This window comes from Sinocyclocheilus rhinocerous, unplaced genomic scaffold, assembly GCF_001515625.1.
Source record: "Sinocyclocheilus rhinocerous isolate Xijiao unplaced genomic scaffold, SAMN03320098_v1.1 scaffold878, whole genome shotgun sequence".
Classification (NCBI taxonomy): domain Eukaryota; kingdom Metazoa; phylum Chordata; class Actinopteri; order Cypriniformes; family Cyprinidae; genus Sinocyclocheilus; species Sinocyclocheilus rhinocerous.
The window spans coordinates 1,032,186-1,049,183 of NW_015664312.1; the positions used below are offsets into that span (position 1 = coordinate 1,032,186).

At 36.5% G+C, this 16,998-nt stretch overlaps 1 long non-coding RNA gene across 2 annotated transcripts in view; it reads left to right on the top strand.

Annotated features, from left to right (window-relative positions):
- The first annotated feature begins 8,679 nt into the window (after positions 1 to 8,679).
- The window catches only part of LOC107730093 (uncharacterized), a 21,687-nt gene continuing 13,368 nt past the window's right edge, over positions 8,680 to 16,998 (top strand). The window contains exons 1-3 of one of the 2 annotated variants that reach the window (XR_001638654.1): positions 8,680 to 8,850; positions 9,009 to 9,135; positions 9,273 to 9,378. This is a non-coding gene — a long non-coding RNA (uncharacterized LOC107730093). The remainder of the gene's footprint in view (positions 8,851 to 9,008; positions 9,136 to 9,272; positions 9,379 to 16,998) is intronic. The other variant, XR_001638655.1, reaches the window with a different exon arrangement.

The following is a 16,998-nucleotide window of genomic DNA, read 5'->3' on the forward strand; positions in this document are numbered from 1 at the left end:
CCTTGCTTTTCAGACCGATGAGCTTTGTAAAAATCGACGCGTTTCAGAAAGGTGGGGCATAGAGGAGAAACAATAATGTACAGTATGTGGAAAATAATATGTTTTTTGAACCTTAAACCGCATAAACACATTTCATTACACCAAATACACAAAATAATGTTCTTTTTAGCAGCATCATATGACCCCTTTAAATATGTAAACTATGTTCCTTTTAAAATATGTAAATGAAATACTGATAAATACACACATAAGTAAAACATTTTGATCAGTTTGCCCCTGCTGTGGTTAATATAGCTGCTAAAACCCACTTTGTGCCATTTTTGTAGCCCTGTGTCACTGATCTTATCATCCCTCACATCTGGTTTTAATCATATTTAATGGATAAGTTATGCCAGAAGCTATTTCCAGTTTAAGATAGCTTTGACAGGTCCTGTTTGTTTCTGAAAACTCACGCTGAGCCTCACCATTCAGGGCTTTTGCTAGTATAAAATGGAAATAAGTTGCTTAATTAAATAATTGCTTGCCAAAATCGTGTCTTAATAGAGACTTGCGATGTTTAAAAAAATTTTAAGTGACATTGATGAATGGACTGTCATTCACTGTGCTCCTCTTACATCAACCTAATAGCATGCTCTCAGAAATAGGGAGGACACAAAATAACAATATGATGTGCCCCTTTCAGAGTGCTGGTCTGTCATATAGCATGTGTGGCTAATCCTTTTCTGGCAAGGATTGGCTATTAAACCCCCCTCCTTTCTCTCTTAGAGCAACATCAGCAGCAGAATATGATCATAGCTTTATTTGTTGCGTCCCCGCAGTGTGGGATTGTCACAATGACATGCCTCTGAGTACCAGGAGGACCATCAAAGGCAGTAGCCATTGATCCATATCTTCAAACACTGCATTACAGAATTGAATTAAAGAGACATTTAGTCCACAAACATTTGGACATCAAAAACCTCAGCTGTTGCCTGGAGACTGGTGCTCTTCCTGGTTCTCAGCCAGAGCACGGCAGTGAGTGGTGTTACTGTAACACAGTGACATCTCAAAACCTCAGAGTACATATTCAGATGGATTTCTTATTCTGCTGTCACAGTGCATATGCATTATTAAATGCTCTGTTATCGACATATATTAAACCACAAAGAGTGACTTGTTGAGGAAAGGTGTGCTATTAATTTTCCAAGTAAGGTATTGCAGAAATTCCATAGACTTATGTTGAAGGGAGGACTCAAAGTGCTGGCTGATGAGCTGTTTTTACTTGGACCAGTAAGCAACCTTACAGAAACCACCCTGAGCACCCTAGCAACGAACCAGTGCATCCTAGCAACCACATTGCAAGGCTTTGGCAACCATCCAGAACATCCAAACATTGTGGCGACGAGATTTGGATGAGGACTGCCCACTTAGAAATTGTAAAGATCTAGAGAGATTATTTATGAATAGATTCTATTCTATGCAACAATGCTTTCCCATACGGTAAAATTTAAATAAGCTGACATTAAGAATTTGCTACTTTTTTTTTCCAAACTGGGGTTTGTGAGTCGATGAAAAGCCAATAATTCATCAATTATAAAAATGTCAAATTAAATTGAATAATATTAAAATAAAAACAAAATAATGCACTATTTCGGAGAATAATAAACTAAAACTAAAAAGGCAGAAGGAGTGAAAATATTTGAAATCACTGGGGGAATGTGTTTGGCACTGGTCAACAAGTAAAGAATTAATCAGAGGGACAGGAAGCTATGTACACATGCCGTTACTTCAAAAAAAAAAAAAGAGTTCATTACTGAGAAATGTTGATTAAATGCCTGATATTGTTGATGTTGCTTTTCATCAGATTCTTCTGTTGAACGCCAGCGTAATAACTGACATGCAAAATTGCTGTGGAAATAATGTCATCAAAATTTAATTAAAATCATTTTGATGACAAACAAAAGAAGCAAATATCTTGGTGCCTGACAGCTTATTTAAATTGTGCGGTATGGGAATCCAGTGTTACACAGAATAATAGAACCTATTCATAAACAAATAGTCAATTATTATATTATAATAATACATATTTCAAATTGGAAAAAAAAGCTTTTTTAATTGCATGTCAAGACCATTAACTGACATCAGAAAACCATGAACATGTGAATGTGTGTGTGTGTGTGTGTGTGTGTGAAAATGATTTGTTATTAAAATATTAACTTCAAATCTCAGTCATCTCAGGTAAAAATTATTTGTTATTAAAATATTAACTTCAAATCTCAGTCATCTCAGGTACTTCAAGTATATATTATAGGCGAAAAGGATTCAGCTGCCAAAAAAGTTAGGGAATCCCTGTCTCAGAGCAAATTAACAATATCGAGGCCGACTTTCTCACATTTACTTCAGTAAATATAAAAATCTGGTTTCTTGAGTGACTGTTTGTTTATGAATAGGTTCTATTATTCTATGTAACTCTGAAAATTTAAATAAGCTCTCAGGCGTCAAAATATTTGCTTCTTTTGTTTGTCAACAAAATGATTTTAATTAAATTTTGATCAAATTATTTCCTTTCAAAAAGTGTTTTTGAGGACAGTGTGACCTGTGAGGCCCCAGCACTGACCACAAGGTGGCGACTCCATATATACAGTATTCAGTCAGTCTCATATTTTAACTACAACTGGAATGCGTCCAGCATCATACTGAAGCTCTTTTGTCCAAGCAGGCATGTTATCAAAACACATTTTAATTCAACTTGCAATTCGTGCCCAGCTGGACGCTGTTTAAAACTAATTTTCCTCACTGGCATCTTCTTTAAGTTGCTGCTGTGTTTTCATTTAATTGAAAGTGCTTCATTTCAAAGTCATTACAATTAAAGACATATCAAAATCTGATGAAAAAGCCATATGGTGGCTTTGATTTAGCTAGGACCTCTCCTTGCCACCGTCACTCCATGCTTTGATTGAAATGAAGCTCTGTGTTGTTATCAGTGAATGTTTCTGGCTGACGCAGCCCTTATCTCTTGGTAAAGCTCTGTAGAGAGGGTCTGAATAGGCAGAGTAGAGCTCTGTGGCTGGGTCTGCTCTGCACCTGGCCTCGCAAGGGCCCCTGATTACTTGAGGTCACAGGGCAACAGCGGAGTAAACTAAACCAGAGCCGTACCACCTTGTGCACCTTTAGCCCCCTGGAGCAAAAAGGCTGACACACTCCAGTCTTCAAAGTGCGCACACACACACAAACAAGGCCTTTGGGGCTTTATCTGCCCACATCAGATTACACTGCTGATAATGGACATGGAAAAGACGCTCAATCAAGCAAAGGGGCTACAGCTTGTTTCACGTGTTTGTTAATGTCCGTTTAAGCCCCTGCAACTGAATTGTTTTCATTTTGCCTTATGTCTAATTAACTAAAAAGTATCTTTTTTTTACGAAAGAAAGTTAGATATACAGATATAAAAGAATGATGTGGGTTTGTAAATGATGACAGAATTTTCATGTTTCATCACTTTAAGTAATAAAAATTCTTCCTGTGCTACGGAAGTGAATGATACCTCAAATCGTGCAGATTGTTGAGGAAAGGTGTGTTAATATTTTTAAAGCAATCTGTTTTTTTTTGCCTGGTGGAAAGATCCTATGAATTCACATTAAAGAAGGGACCAAGAAGTATATCTGGGGACCAGAATATCATCAAAAAAGATCTTTATTCCTCTGTCCAAGTATACACAATACATAATCAAATATTTGACAGATTAAACACGTCGCGTGTCACCTGTCTTTTAGACCAGGTTTTTTCCAAACTGGGGCTTGTGAGTTGATGAAAAGCTAAAATTGAATAAATCAATCATATCAAATCTAAAATGAAAATAAATAATTTAAAAACAAAAACAACTAAAATAATACACATACTAACATGTATTTTATTGGAATTAATTATAATTCATTCATTCATTATAAAATTATTTGTTGTTTTAATTCCATGTTGTGACCATTAACTGACATGTGAAATATAAACTTCAAATCTGTCATCTCAGGTACTTCAAGTAAATATGTTCCAGAGCAAGTGCACAGATATTGAGGCCAACTCATAACACCCAACCTTATAACAACCAGACTGGTGGGATTTTAGTCATACTTAAGAACTTGCATTACATTGAAAAAAAATATATATATATATATATATATATATACAGTATGTATATAGCTTTTATCTGACTGAAATCTATGAATGTGCATGTAAGCTCAAACTACACTGACAAAAATTAAATAATCATATCATTTATTTGAAGTGTCATTTTTTGAAGTCATTTTTAAAAGTGTATTCTTTTAATAAAAAAAACAAATAGTATTTTTGTGTTGATGTGCAGAAATTATTGTGGGCTGTATACATTTTTCTGTTTTTTTTTACATTTTCAAATAACATCACATTAAACAACATTTTAAGCTGTCTTTATATGTAAACAAAATTAAAAATTGACTTACAAAATCTTTAAGTGATAATTATACTTTCATATTTTAGCTAATTTAGCTTTTGTTTATGGTGAAATCAAGTTGTAAAAATAAAAAAAAAGATATGTTATTTTTTCACTTTGTGTTTAAACAGAGAATTTCAACTGCTTTATTTGAACAATATATCAATTTTTGTGAAAAACAAAGGCAGTCTGCATTGAAACTCCTGAGTTTAGCATGTTATTTACCCCTGCTTTAGCAGCAGCTCCTCTCTGACACAGCCACTCTCAGGTTTCCGCTGTGCATCAGGCGCTTTGTTCTCTAGCCACACCCAGTGTTAATTCAGGTGAGCTCTGCTTGTGTGCACTGGCTGTTTGAGCATATGGAGAGGCCTGTGTGTGTGTTGTATGTGACACATGGAGGGCGACACCTGAGAGTGTGTTTCAGGGTAAGCATCATACGGCCTCTGATTTGTCCGCAGCTCCCTGAGGGTCTCTGCCAGTACGAGCCACTACCAAAATATTAGATAATTGTTTATCTAATAATATTCTTTGGTTGAGCTACTGTCTTTTTATAACAAATGTCAGGTGTGCGTTTACAAACTCAGTGGTACAGTGAGTCATCATATGCGTAACGTAGTTTCTTAACTAGGCCAAGGCTCCACCAAATTGCGTAAGTTCTCATATTGTTTGTAATACATCAAACTGCGGTTGAATGATCAGCCTCGGGCATTGGTAGGGATTGCGAGAATATTGCTCAATTGTACCTTGTATGCAATTGATTGAATCAGAGTGCAGAATGCTGCATGAAGCTGGAGTGCTTATTGGTTTCTCAAATGAGGCACTTTATCATTTTATCTGTGTGCACCTCAACCGTGCCATCATGAAAAATGTAAGCTCATCCATACGTTTACAGGCCGTGTGTGATTCTTAAATTGTCTGTGACATGAACAGATCCACGTTCTGCACTACACCGAGACGATTTATAGCTACTTTAGCCAACAGCGGCATTGATTTACTTGGATTTTGTTCTGCCAAAAATCTGTAAATGCATTATTGACTGACGTGCTTGTTCCTCAAAGAGCCAAACGTGGCCTTTAATGTTGCTAGCTGAGCACGGTGGCTTAAAGATATACAGTATGCCTTCTGTGTTTAACGGTAGCCATTTGCTTTGGCATTGTTTTTCGCGAACGACATTTCCACCTGGGTTCACAGACATGGAGGGATTTTCATATGGCTGCTTTCCACCAATCCAATCTGTTAGGGCAGCTCAGCTCTTAGATAAGGCAATGAAAACAGGCTCTGATGTAAGGCTATGAAGCCATTTACAGTCCTCTATCATGCCAGGATCCTTCGCTAAGGCTTCCTGGATACACAGAGCTAATGTTTAACAAGGAGCTTGTGAAACCCTTCTGGCAGATGACCCATGACGGTGAATGAATCACTGCTGTGACTGCACTCAGGTGCTGGAGCTCAGTGCCTAGCCGAAGGGGCAGACTGGCTCCTCCAGGGCTAGCTGTATTTGCATAGATAAGCCTTCCCTTTTGATGCTTAATAGTTCGGTATTGAAGGAACAGACACCATTCGCGAGGATGAGAAGCGGCAGATAAGATTACAAAGCCTTGGAAAGCAGACGGGATGCTGATATTACAGATATAACGGGGGAAAGGGAAGCGCTGCACTTAAGCAGAAGTCATTATTCACTAGTAATTAAACTTTAGGGGCTTCAAGGAGGCTATTTTATGTAAGTTGTACTTTTATAGTGTTACGTTAACGTGATCGAAGAGAAGCCTGTGAATCTTAAAAAGGACCTAATGCATTGCTGTCGACATTTAAAGGAACACTCCACTATTTTTGAAAATAGGCTCATTTTCCATCTCCCCTAGAGTTAAACAGTTGAGTTTTACTGTTTTCGAATCCATTCAGCCGATCTCCGGGTCTGGCGGTAGCACTTTTAGCTGTAGCTTAGCATAGATCATTGATTCTGATTAGACCGTTAGCATCTCGCTCAAAAAAGACCAAAGAGTTTCTATATTTTTCCTATTTAAAACATGACTCTTCTGTAGTTACATCGTGTACTAAGAAAAAAGTTGCGATTTTCTAGGCCGATATGGCTAGGAACTATACTCTCATTCCGGCATAATAATCAAGCTGAATGTATTCGAAAACAGTAAAACTCAACTGTTTAACTCTAGGGGAGTTGGAAAATGAGCCTATTTTCAAAAATAGTGGAGTGTTCCTTTAAAAAGGCGTGAATGGCATGAACAGAAAACACATATATTGTGAAGGACAATTATGACTTTTGGTCATGACTTTTTTATGTTTTTGAAAGAAGTCTCTTATGCTCACCAAGGCTGCATTTATTTGATCAAAAATACAGTAAAAACAGTAATATTGTGAAATATTACTACAGTTATTAAAGTAGCTGTTGTCTATTTTGATATATTTTAAAAAGTAATTCATAAATCCGTTTTTAACTCCAGTCTTCAGTGTCACATGATCCCTCTGAAATCATTCTAATATGCTGATTTGGTGCTCAAGACACATTTCTTCTTATTATTATCAATTCTGACAACAATAGTGTTGCTAAATATTTGAGTGGAAGCTGCAATACACTACTATTCAAAAGTTTGAGGTATGTAAGATTTAAAAGAAGAAGAAGAAGACGAAAAAGAAGAAATTAATTACATTAATTCAGAAAGGACACTTTAAATTAATCAAAAGTGAAAGTAAAGCCATTAATAATGATATCAAAGATTTCAAATGCAAATAAATGCTTTTCTTCAAAGCTTTTTATTCAACAAAGAATTCTGAAAAGAGTCACATTTTCCACATAAATACTATGTGGTTAACATTGATGAAAATAATAAGAAACAGTATTATTAATTCAGCACTAATAATAATTAAGCACAATTGAGCATCATACGACACTGAAAATTGCAGTAATGACAAAATTCAGCTTTACTATCACAGAAATAAATTATAAAATCAAATATTTAAATATATGATTGTATTTATATATATTTGAATATATAAAAACATAATTTTACTTTAATTAATATATTCAAATAGAAAACATTTTAAAACATATTTCACAATAATGCTGTTTTTATTGTTATTTGTATAAATAAATGTATCAAATAATGTTTCCAATAAATGCAGCCTTGGTGAGCTTAAGAGACTTCTTTCAAATACATTCGAAAATCTTAATTCTTCCAGACTTTTAGTGCACAATGGATGTCGCCCCTTTAAGAAAAGTGGGGAATATATTTGGACTACTTTCTGTCTGTAAAAGTAGCCTAATTTCAGTATCGGGTGAGTACTGGAAAAAGTGGTATCGGTGCATCCCTAGTTATTTGTATAAATAAATGTATCAAATAATGTTTCCAATAAATGCAGCCTTGGTGAGCTTAAGAGACTTCTTTCAAATACATTCGAAAATCTTAATTCTTCCAGACTTTTAGTGCACAATGGATGTCGCCCCTTTAAGAAAAGTGGGGAATATATTTGGACTACTTTCTGTCTGTAAAAGTAGCCTAATTTCAGCTTATTACAGTAAGCTTGGTCTGAGGTGTGCATGATGAGTACGTTTGTTGCAAAATTTTTGGCAGTGTCATGTTGTTATGCTGATAACTTACAGAGTTAATTTATTTTAAGTTAATCTTTTGAAAAATATAGTCTGTAATTTGTCTGTGGTCTTAGAGACGTGCTGTAATGGCACCAGTGCTTATAAGCATAAGCACCTATATTTGACTAAAATTAATTAAAAATGAAAATGTCCTCAAGCTTCCATTTTACTGAGTATGGCACATTAAACAATTTAAATGTGATGCATTTATTTATTTATATGTTTACAAAAGTCTGCCTCTCCGATTGGAGAATGGGCCACATGGGCCACATACTGTGATACATATTATATATTTTCTACAATGATTATACATGTAGAATAATGTTTTTAATTCTTTTAATATTATGAAATATTGTATTACACTTACTTAATCTAAATAAAGGCATGCCTACAATAAAGACAGCAAGGCATTAAAGTGCTATTATTGCATTGATCCGAATCAATAGGTTGCAAACAAATAGGTTAGAAAGTATAAACAAGCCAGTGCTGTTTCCTATTGGAGGACGGCTTGGACGTGTCCTGTGAGGTCATCCCCATGGATGTGGGAGAAGCTGCGGGATGACGCCACCCTCTGGCTCCGCCCTGCTGCAAACTCGACGCGGCTCGCGTTCATTTCATTCCTGCTCTCATTCCGAGCATTCTTCGCATCTCTATCGGTGCGGCGGAGATTCCCGTTCACATTCCCGGCCGGCCCCAAAACACAAGAATAACTTTACACAGTTTGCAAAAAAACTATACAAACCCACACAAGAACAAAACAAAGGGGCCGAACTTAAATGTTGATATAAATAAAGCGGACGTTAAGGTAAGTTTTAAGGTAATTAACGGCTTAAGAGCAAACGATTTTATGGATTAAGTTAAAGCAGACGAGCAAATACAAAACTGTTTTGCGCGGTTATCACTATTGATAGGCATGTATCAAGAGGGGTCGAACTCAAAGTATCTTTTTTCAGTGGGATTTAGTTCGACGCTGCTGCAGCAACAGGGTGCTTTCACTTTGTCCACTGACTCAGTCTGACATAGCACGAAAATCTTTGACATTTTTCACATTTTTGCTAAAGAAGCTGACCTCGCGCGCCCGTGCTCTGCAGTAAGTCCTGTACATTTACACCCAGAAACAATACGCGTCGTTTTGGGGGAACATTTTTGTTTTGGACATTGATTATTGCATGAAAAGAATTTTGGACAAGATGACGGATCCAAATGTTGCTGTTTTCTCCTCCATAGTTGGCTACGCCGCACATTTCGGAGCGGAGCTCAAATATAGCGCGGAGAGACTTGTTGCTCGCGTATCTTTGGCGTTTATTCACCAGCTTCGGTTCCCATCTCACCCGTAAGTACGCATTTGACTTTTCTTCTCTTTATTTATCTGACTCGCGTCAACTCTTGGCGTCTTTATTTAGTTAGCCTATATCACAGTGGTCGTCATACGCAGAATGACACGGAAAATACATCACATCCGTAAGCTTTAATATTTGTGTCTTTTATTTTTAAAACAACAACAGCAACACTGTACTCGCACTGAACTTTCCAGACTTAGTGACTCTGGAGAAACTTTACTTCACGCTTGTGCAATTGTAAAAGTAGGCTATCCAATTTGTTTGTCCAAAGCTGCTATACAGTTCTAGCAGTTGCTGACATTGTTTTAATGTATCAGCTTGTTTCAGAAAGATTACATGGGAGAATCTGGCTGCTATTCCTCTGTCATTTCCTTTGTTGGGATTTGCCCGCCCTGTTTCTTATGGAGTAACGTCGTGCTTCGGCGCGTTGTATTTGGATTTTATAAACGACAATGCCAGTTAAAACACAGCTTGTCAGTTATTGTGTGTGTTTTAAAACCTCTTATTTAGGAACGAAACTATGAACGTAACGACAGTATAACAACGGGACGGCGTAGCTTAGCTTAGCACTTCATCAGTGACTAGGCTTTACCAACTCCACTAACTATCCAGGCTTTTACCTAATGGCGTATAGATTGTCATTCTACAATGTTTGACGTTTTTAACCATTTCACTGTCCTTTTTTGTGAATTCATTCATTGTGAAATCACACATGCCTCTGTTCCTCATTCACACCTCCAGCTGCTTAAACCCCCAAATAAAACGAGCTGTGAGTTTCACTTTTAGCTTATGAATTCTATATAATCAAGCTAATTATGATTCAGCCATTATACAACCGTACTGTTATTACTATTGTAATACAACTGTAACAGTATTAGTCACCATAAAGCTTGTGAAAGCTTCTTGAAATTAGAGCCCTAATGATTTATTACAGCTTTAACTGTAGAAGCATATTTTAGTGGAAACCATTACTAGAAAATGGTTGAGCAAATTTTACAGCACTAAAAATGTGCTAAGTAAATCAGTGATGCCCAAGTCACAAGGTCATTTTACTTTTTTGGACCAATTCAAATGTCATCTTTAATGAAAACTGAGTTCACAACATACTTACAAAATTGAGTAGAAATGACAGAAATGATTGTGAATGGATGGAAACAAACTGATTACAGCGCAGGTAGAAATAGCTAAAGGTATCAGCTACACTTTTTCACATTTTACAGTGTACAATAAAGAGCGTACAATAGCTGTTTTATTATGTATTTATTGTCTTTCTAATGCAAAAGCTTTAAAACCGCAGCCCCTTAGCCTATTCTGGACTTTAATACTTAACAGGAAACAAGTTCCTCTATTGTGTCTTTTTGGGAAAAGACCTCTTTTCTTGTAGTTAATTATTGTCTTATATTTCACATTGGCCCTTTTAGGGTCCGAGAGACACAATGTGTTGTTTGTGTCCTCTAACTGGGCCATTATCATGTACTACAGTAAACAGATTGACTTCTATCAGATGTAACCTCTGACATACAGTATCACAGTGATGAGAAGCAAATCTGCTTGTTGTGTAAAATTGGCGTAGCAATAAGTGCTTTGTGCTCAGTGTTATGCAGTGCACACAAAGACCTGTTGAACACACACGCTTGGTTGACATTTTCAAGTGAGAGAATGAAACGTTGTCTCACATTGAATCCATCACTTAATGTCAAACATCTGACTCTTGATCAGATGGTTCGAAAATAGAGGAACCTTATCAAAGTACTCATTAGCTACATATAAAAAAAAGAAACCGTACATTCTGAGTAGAAATATTTTTTGATGCTATGACTAAATAGTTTCAAACTTAACCTTTACTTAATGTGCTCTTTGTTAGTATATTGTTCATTTGTGTTAACCGGGTTGCCTGAGCGTAATGTTTATTGTAAGTTATGTGTTGTTAGTGTGTTACTAATATATTATTATTATTATTTATGAATGAGAAATCGATTGTCTATGAACAGCATATCACAAACAGTACTGCATCTTTCACATTTAGTGTAGATCTAAAATGTGAATTGAGTATGTGTTACATATAGTGGAGTTTTAAATAGTTACTTATTGCTCAAAACACAACCGAGAAAACTTAAAGGAGTTTTGAAGCTGATTTTCCTACTGTTTCCTTTTCAAATGAAGCTGTTTGTTTAGCTTCTAAAAGTAGCGAATTGCCCTTTTCAAAAATAGGGCTGCAATCTCTGTTAAGGAAAATCGCATGTCACTGACCATAAATAATGAATTTGAATCAGGAGGGAAGAAACATTAATTTCAATACTTTCTGTTTCAGTGGTGCTCTCCGGCGTGGCTCAGGAAGAAAGCAGTCTTTCAGTTGTGAAATGAGAAGAGAATAGGTGCATTGCTCAGACATAGTGGATTGAGTTACCTCTGGGAATGGAGGATTGTGGGGGAACGGGAGCGCACAGAGAGAACCTATTGTTTTTCCTGTTGCTGAGCCGGGGAGGAGTGTGTGTGAGGCCATTGAATTGTAGAAGGCAAACAGTGTTGTGCTCAAGCAGACATCTGGTTTAGACCCTTTCTGCACCTGTAAGAGAAAAAAATATGCAAATATGAACGTTTGCTCTCACGTTTACTGCTCAGGGAATCCAAGCTAATACTGTGCCCGTCATTTGTTGTCCATGCTATTGTTATGCCAGCAACAGGCGGCAGCGGCCGTCGCACCATATGGCCCATGTATGCTTCAAATACGTTATCTGTTGCTCACTTAGCTTATCAATGGCATTTTAAATCGCTTCATATTTGAGTCGCCAACTTTCTGTTGACTGCCATCGAATTGTTTGTAAGAAGTTTCTTTGAAAAGAATGAATGATCAAAAAGTCGAACCGAAGTCGGAGAATACGCTAGTCTTACTGACATCCTGCATGCTAAACAATAGCATTTCCTCGGTTTGTATTTTTTATGTTCCCGTGTGGGATGTTTGCTAACAGTCCGTTTTGAAATTTGTGTCCAAATGACGGATGGAAATCAGATGCAATAGGAATATGTAGTTTAATTCAATTCAAGTTTATTTGTATAGCGCTTTTTACGATACAAATCGTTGCAAAGCAACTTTACTGAAAATTAAGTTTCTACAATATTTAGTAGTAGCTTATCAGTGGTGACTGTCAGTTTATGTACATATGGCAGAAATGTACGGAAAAATCAATTGAAGTATATGCAAGTTCAATATGTTTTTAGTAGTACTACAATAAACTGTTCAATCAAAATCTACTTATGGTTTCCAAAAGCCTATAGTCGATCCACTTTTGTACTGACAAGACCCCCTGCTTGAAACATTGCATCATTCTAGTGAATCATTTAAAGAGTTGTTTTGAATAATGTCCAAATGAGCGGTTTCCTTGTATTAAAACCTGGCACATTAAAAACAAGCAATAGGTATTCAGAAATGCGCTCGGCCTCGCTAGGCGTATGTTCTCTCACATGTTGATGTTTTTATTGACTGCATGTGATTTATGTTCACTCGGTGGGCAGCGTGGAACAAATAGGTTTATAATGGCGATACACTATGAAATAGGGTTTACCTCAACAAGGCTACAACAGATATGAATGAACCGCACAAAAGTGCCTTTGCCACTTCTAGAAGCAGCTAACTCACTTTGCTGTGCTCTGTGGTCAGGGGTAATGTGAACTACTAAACTCTGCTGGGAGACAGACCAACACAAACAGCCACGTCCTGTGTGTTTTACTCTTCATAGGCATCATTTCCTATTAGAATCTATCTGTGGTGGTCGAACAGGAATTAAGATTATCGCCGGGAGGGGGAAAAAAATCAAAGCCATGGAAAATATGAGGTCCTTGGAAGGTCCTGCTTTTAATGATTTACATAATAGCAGGCGAACGTTAAGAAGGAATTCTGTATTCCGTAATATATTTAGTGAATACAAGGATGTTGTATTTTGCAGCAATATTCTTGTCTCTACTCACAAGTGCATTCTTCAAGTAATGGAAACAGCTGTTTTAAATAAAGAGCTGAACCGATCAGATGCCGTTATGTACAAACCCAAGTATTAGTCACTCTTTTCTGATTGATGAACTCAACAGATGTATTTATGATCTCTGGATGGACCCTCCGTTTTTGTTTGTAACACAATGCAATGTTTTGAAGAAAATGAATCACATATGTTGGACGGCGAAAAAAGGAAATGTGTCATAATGGTTGAATGTTGGTTATTAACATCAAATGTACCAAAGATTGACTCTTTAGCAGCTCGCTAGTCGCTACCGCAAGCATCAAAACCGCAGCTGCTACAGTGACATTTTTAAACTAATCAACGCCCATCATGTATTGTTCACTGTTCACTCAATGCACTTTCACACTAATGTTTAAATTGAGTTATGAATTTAGGGCCACTCTGTTTTTAATGTTTCAGTGCTGGAATTGTTTATATTCATTGACATGAACTGATTTAAGTTGCATTTGTGTAAAATAAACTGCCTTTGCCCGGTTCTCTCAGACTATACCTGGAAGTATTTTCAACAATCAGTCTGGTTTACTTTTCCATCAGTTTTATCACAAATACTTTGGCTGTTGTTCACATTCGTGTTTATAGGGAGCCGTATCTGTTATCAGCGAGAAGCGTAAAGTTAAACACCACCCCACTAAAAGAACCCATAAAGGCGAATATACCAAATATCACAATACTAAACACTACAATTTGAGTAACTGATACCAATATTTCATGTTTCTTAATAATTTGATACCACACAAAAATGAATGCTAATAAACACTTGTTAAATAATGTTAAATATTAATATAGCCCTAAATAAATTAAAATAACGCAACGTATAATAACAACGCAATTTTATATATAAAATGTGTATAAATTATTCTAAAAATTATAGTACATGCATTTCTGAAATTCTCAAAATAAACACATTTTTAAAGAAATTATTCAAGTAAACATTTAGTACTTTAAAACAACAAAATATACATATATTTTTAGAGTTGTTTTTAATTATCTTAAAACTGAATCTTTCTTAATCTTCAAAAAGTCACATTTTAATACAGTGTGTCACTCGCTGCTTTTATGTTTACTGATCTAACGCAGGTTAAATCGAATTATCATTTGCTACTTTTAAAAATTTGTGGTCGTTTAATATTGTGTTACAAACAGAAACTGGTAGCCTGGAGTCTGAGCACGACCCGCGGTAAATTGATTCTCCAAGGGAATAACAGAGTGTGGTCTGCTGTTTAGTTGTAACAACAAGCCCTTAAAGAAACTGAGGTAAATTGCCACCAAAATGAAAAGCTGGCTCTTAGCCGCTGATGTCATGTAAGTAAATGTGTTTCAGGACAACTGCCATAAAATGACTGCCAACCACGGAGCGCACTTTGGTCCTGACGACCATTTTTGCAAGCACTGTTTGTGTTTTGCCCCCGGCTGGTAATATTTTAAAAAAATGTTATAAATTCGGACTTGGCCTGTCAGCTGTGGTAGTGATTATGATGCACTAGTATGCTTTGGAGTGATTTTTATATTTAAAGCACTGAGACCACTTTAGTTTGAAGTTTAATTGTCGCCTGATTTTGGAGTGTTCTCCAAGTTAACATTCCTAGTAGAAGAGATTTTCTGTGAATACAAGAGCATTTTTGCTTGTTGTTAAAACTGAAAAGACGAGCAAGACCAGTTCCAACACTTCAAAGTTATAGCCTTGTAATGCAAACCAGATGGAGGGCTTAGTCAGTTCAGAGGAAGAAATTAATGTTGATAGAAATGGCTTCCGAACAACAGTTATTCTGAAGAACGTATGCTTATATCTAATAATATTGTGCTCTTCAGCCGTCTTTGGCATTCCAAAATGTTATATGTTCTTATTCAAGCAAGTTTTTCCATGACCAGACACATGTGAAAAGCAATCTCTGATCCATGAATCATTAGATGAGTCAGTTCCTGAAACCGCCATAAACCTCCAAGTTCTTGGCCACAGCTGAAAGCAGGAAATCCAGGCTTCAATAACTTCCTTTCCCAGAGCTGGCCACGCTAGTGGTTAGAGCGCCCTGTTCCTTGCTAGCAATAGGAAGATGTACGTCTGTGGAACAAAGACACTCAGTCACTTCATTTACTGAAACTGTTTATAATTTGTGGCCTGTATTCAAATGTCGAGCGTCCAGGATCTCTGGCACCGTTTTCTGGTCTCCTCCGTCATAATAAATCCCTAGCAGGCCTTTCATTAATTGCTGCTGTATTGTTATCATGAGCGGCGGAGCCCGGGCAGATTCCCTCTGCCCTGGAGCTGGCCTGGATTTACAGGGGGAAGATACAGGCTTTAAGCTACCTCTGGACATTAGTATGCAAAGTAGGCATGCTCAATGAGTTTGAAATCTTGCTACAGTGCGGTCTTCAGCTTTGTAAACACCGCTTAACCTTTCCAATGCCTTATGCAAATACTAAATTACAGGGGTTTGGCTTTTTTTTAATATAAAGGTTACAGTTGCTGGAAACATTTGCTATGTAATTCATCCATTGATTTAAAGGTGAAGTGCATCTTTTTTATATTAAAGGGATACTCCACCCAAAACTCTTTTCTTCCTTGGAACATAAAATAAGATATTTTGAGAAATGTCTCAGTGTCTCAAGCCAATAGGCTTCAATGTTGTTTGGTTCCCAACATTCTTCAAATTTCTTCTTTTGTGTTCAAGTTTGGAACTAGGCTATACGCGAGGGTGAGTAAATGATGACAGTATTCTCTTTTTTTGGGTAAATTATCCCTTTAACATAGAGACACCTTTAAATAAAGCATTTGTGTAAAAACTGACCTTGTGGTGCTTTTTAAACAGTTTGTTTGAGCTGCTCAACATGTCTACTTCTGGCTCAGCCAATGGCGTGAGTGTGGGGTGGGACTCCCTGTTTTGCGAACAATGGAAGACTGAATCAGTTTTTGCAGTACAGTTAGTGGCTCACCACTAGCAAACAAATTACACACTTCAACTTATATGGTTTATTCTTTAAACTTGAATCTAAAAACAGTCAAGTATAGCTATAAGTACACTGGAAAAAGTGGCAAATATTTCCTAAAGGATCTTTTTTCTATTTGACTGGTCCCATAAAAATTACTTTTGATGGTCTAACCTAATTTGTAAGGCTGATTTAAAAATAAAATGTTTGACTTGAATAAACACTTTATTTTTGGATTTTGCAGTGTTGGTTTATGCTGAATATACTAAAGAGCATCAGTATTTATATTATAACAGCATAAGCTAAAAATGTATATGTAGTATTACACTTGAAATGTCATAATATACCTTTTTTAAAAACATTTACATTATAGAAATTATTCTGAAAAATATTAACCTGAAAATGTGGTAAAGTAAAAAAATATTGCTAAACATTACTGAATCAACCTAAATACAACAAAATGAAATAGATTTTAAGGCTACGTCCACACGAAGCCAGAGCTTTCCCTATCCGATCTTTTTTTTTCCCTCGTCTCAAGAAATATCTGCGTCCACACGAAACCACGAAACCGACACAAAACGATGTAGTATACATGCCAGACCAGTATGTGGCGCTGTAATTCTGCCACAGAGATACACTAAAAACGGAGAAGAAGACTTGGACTATGCGCATAAA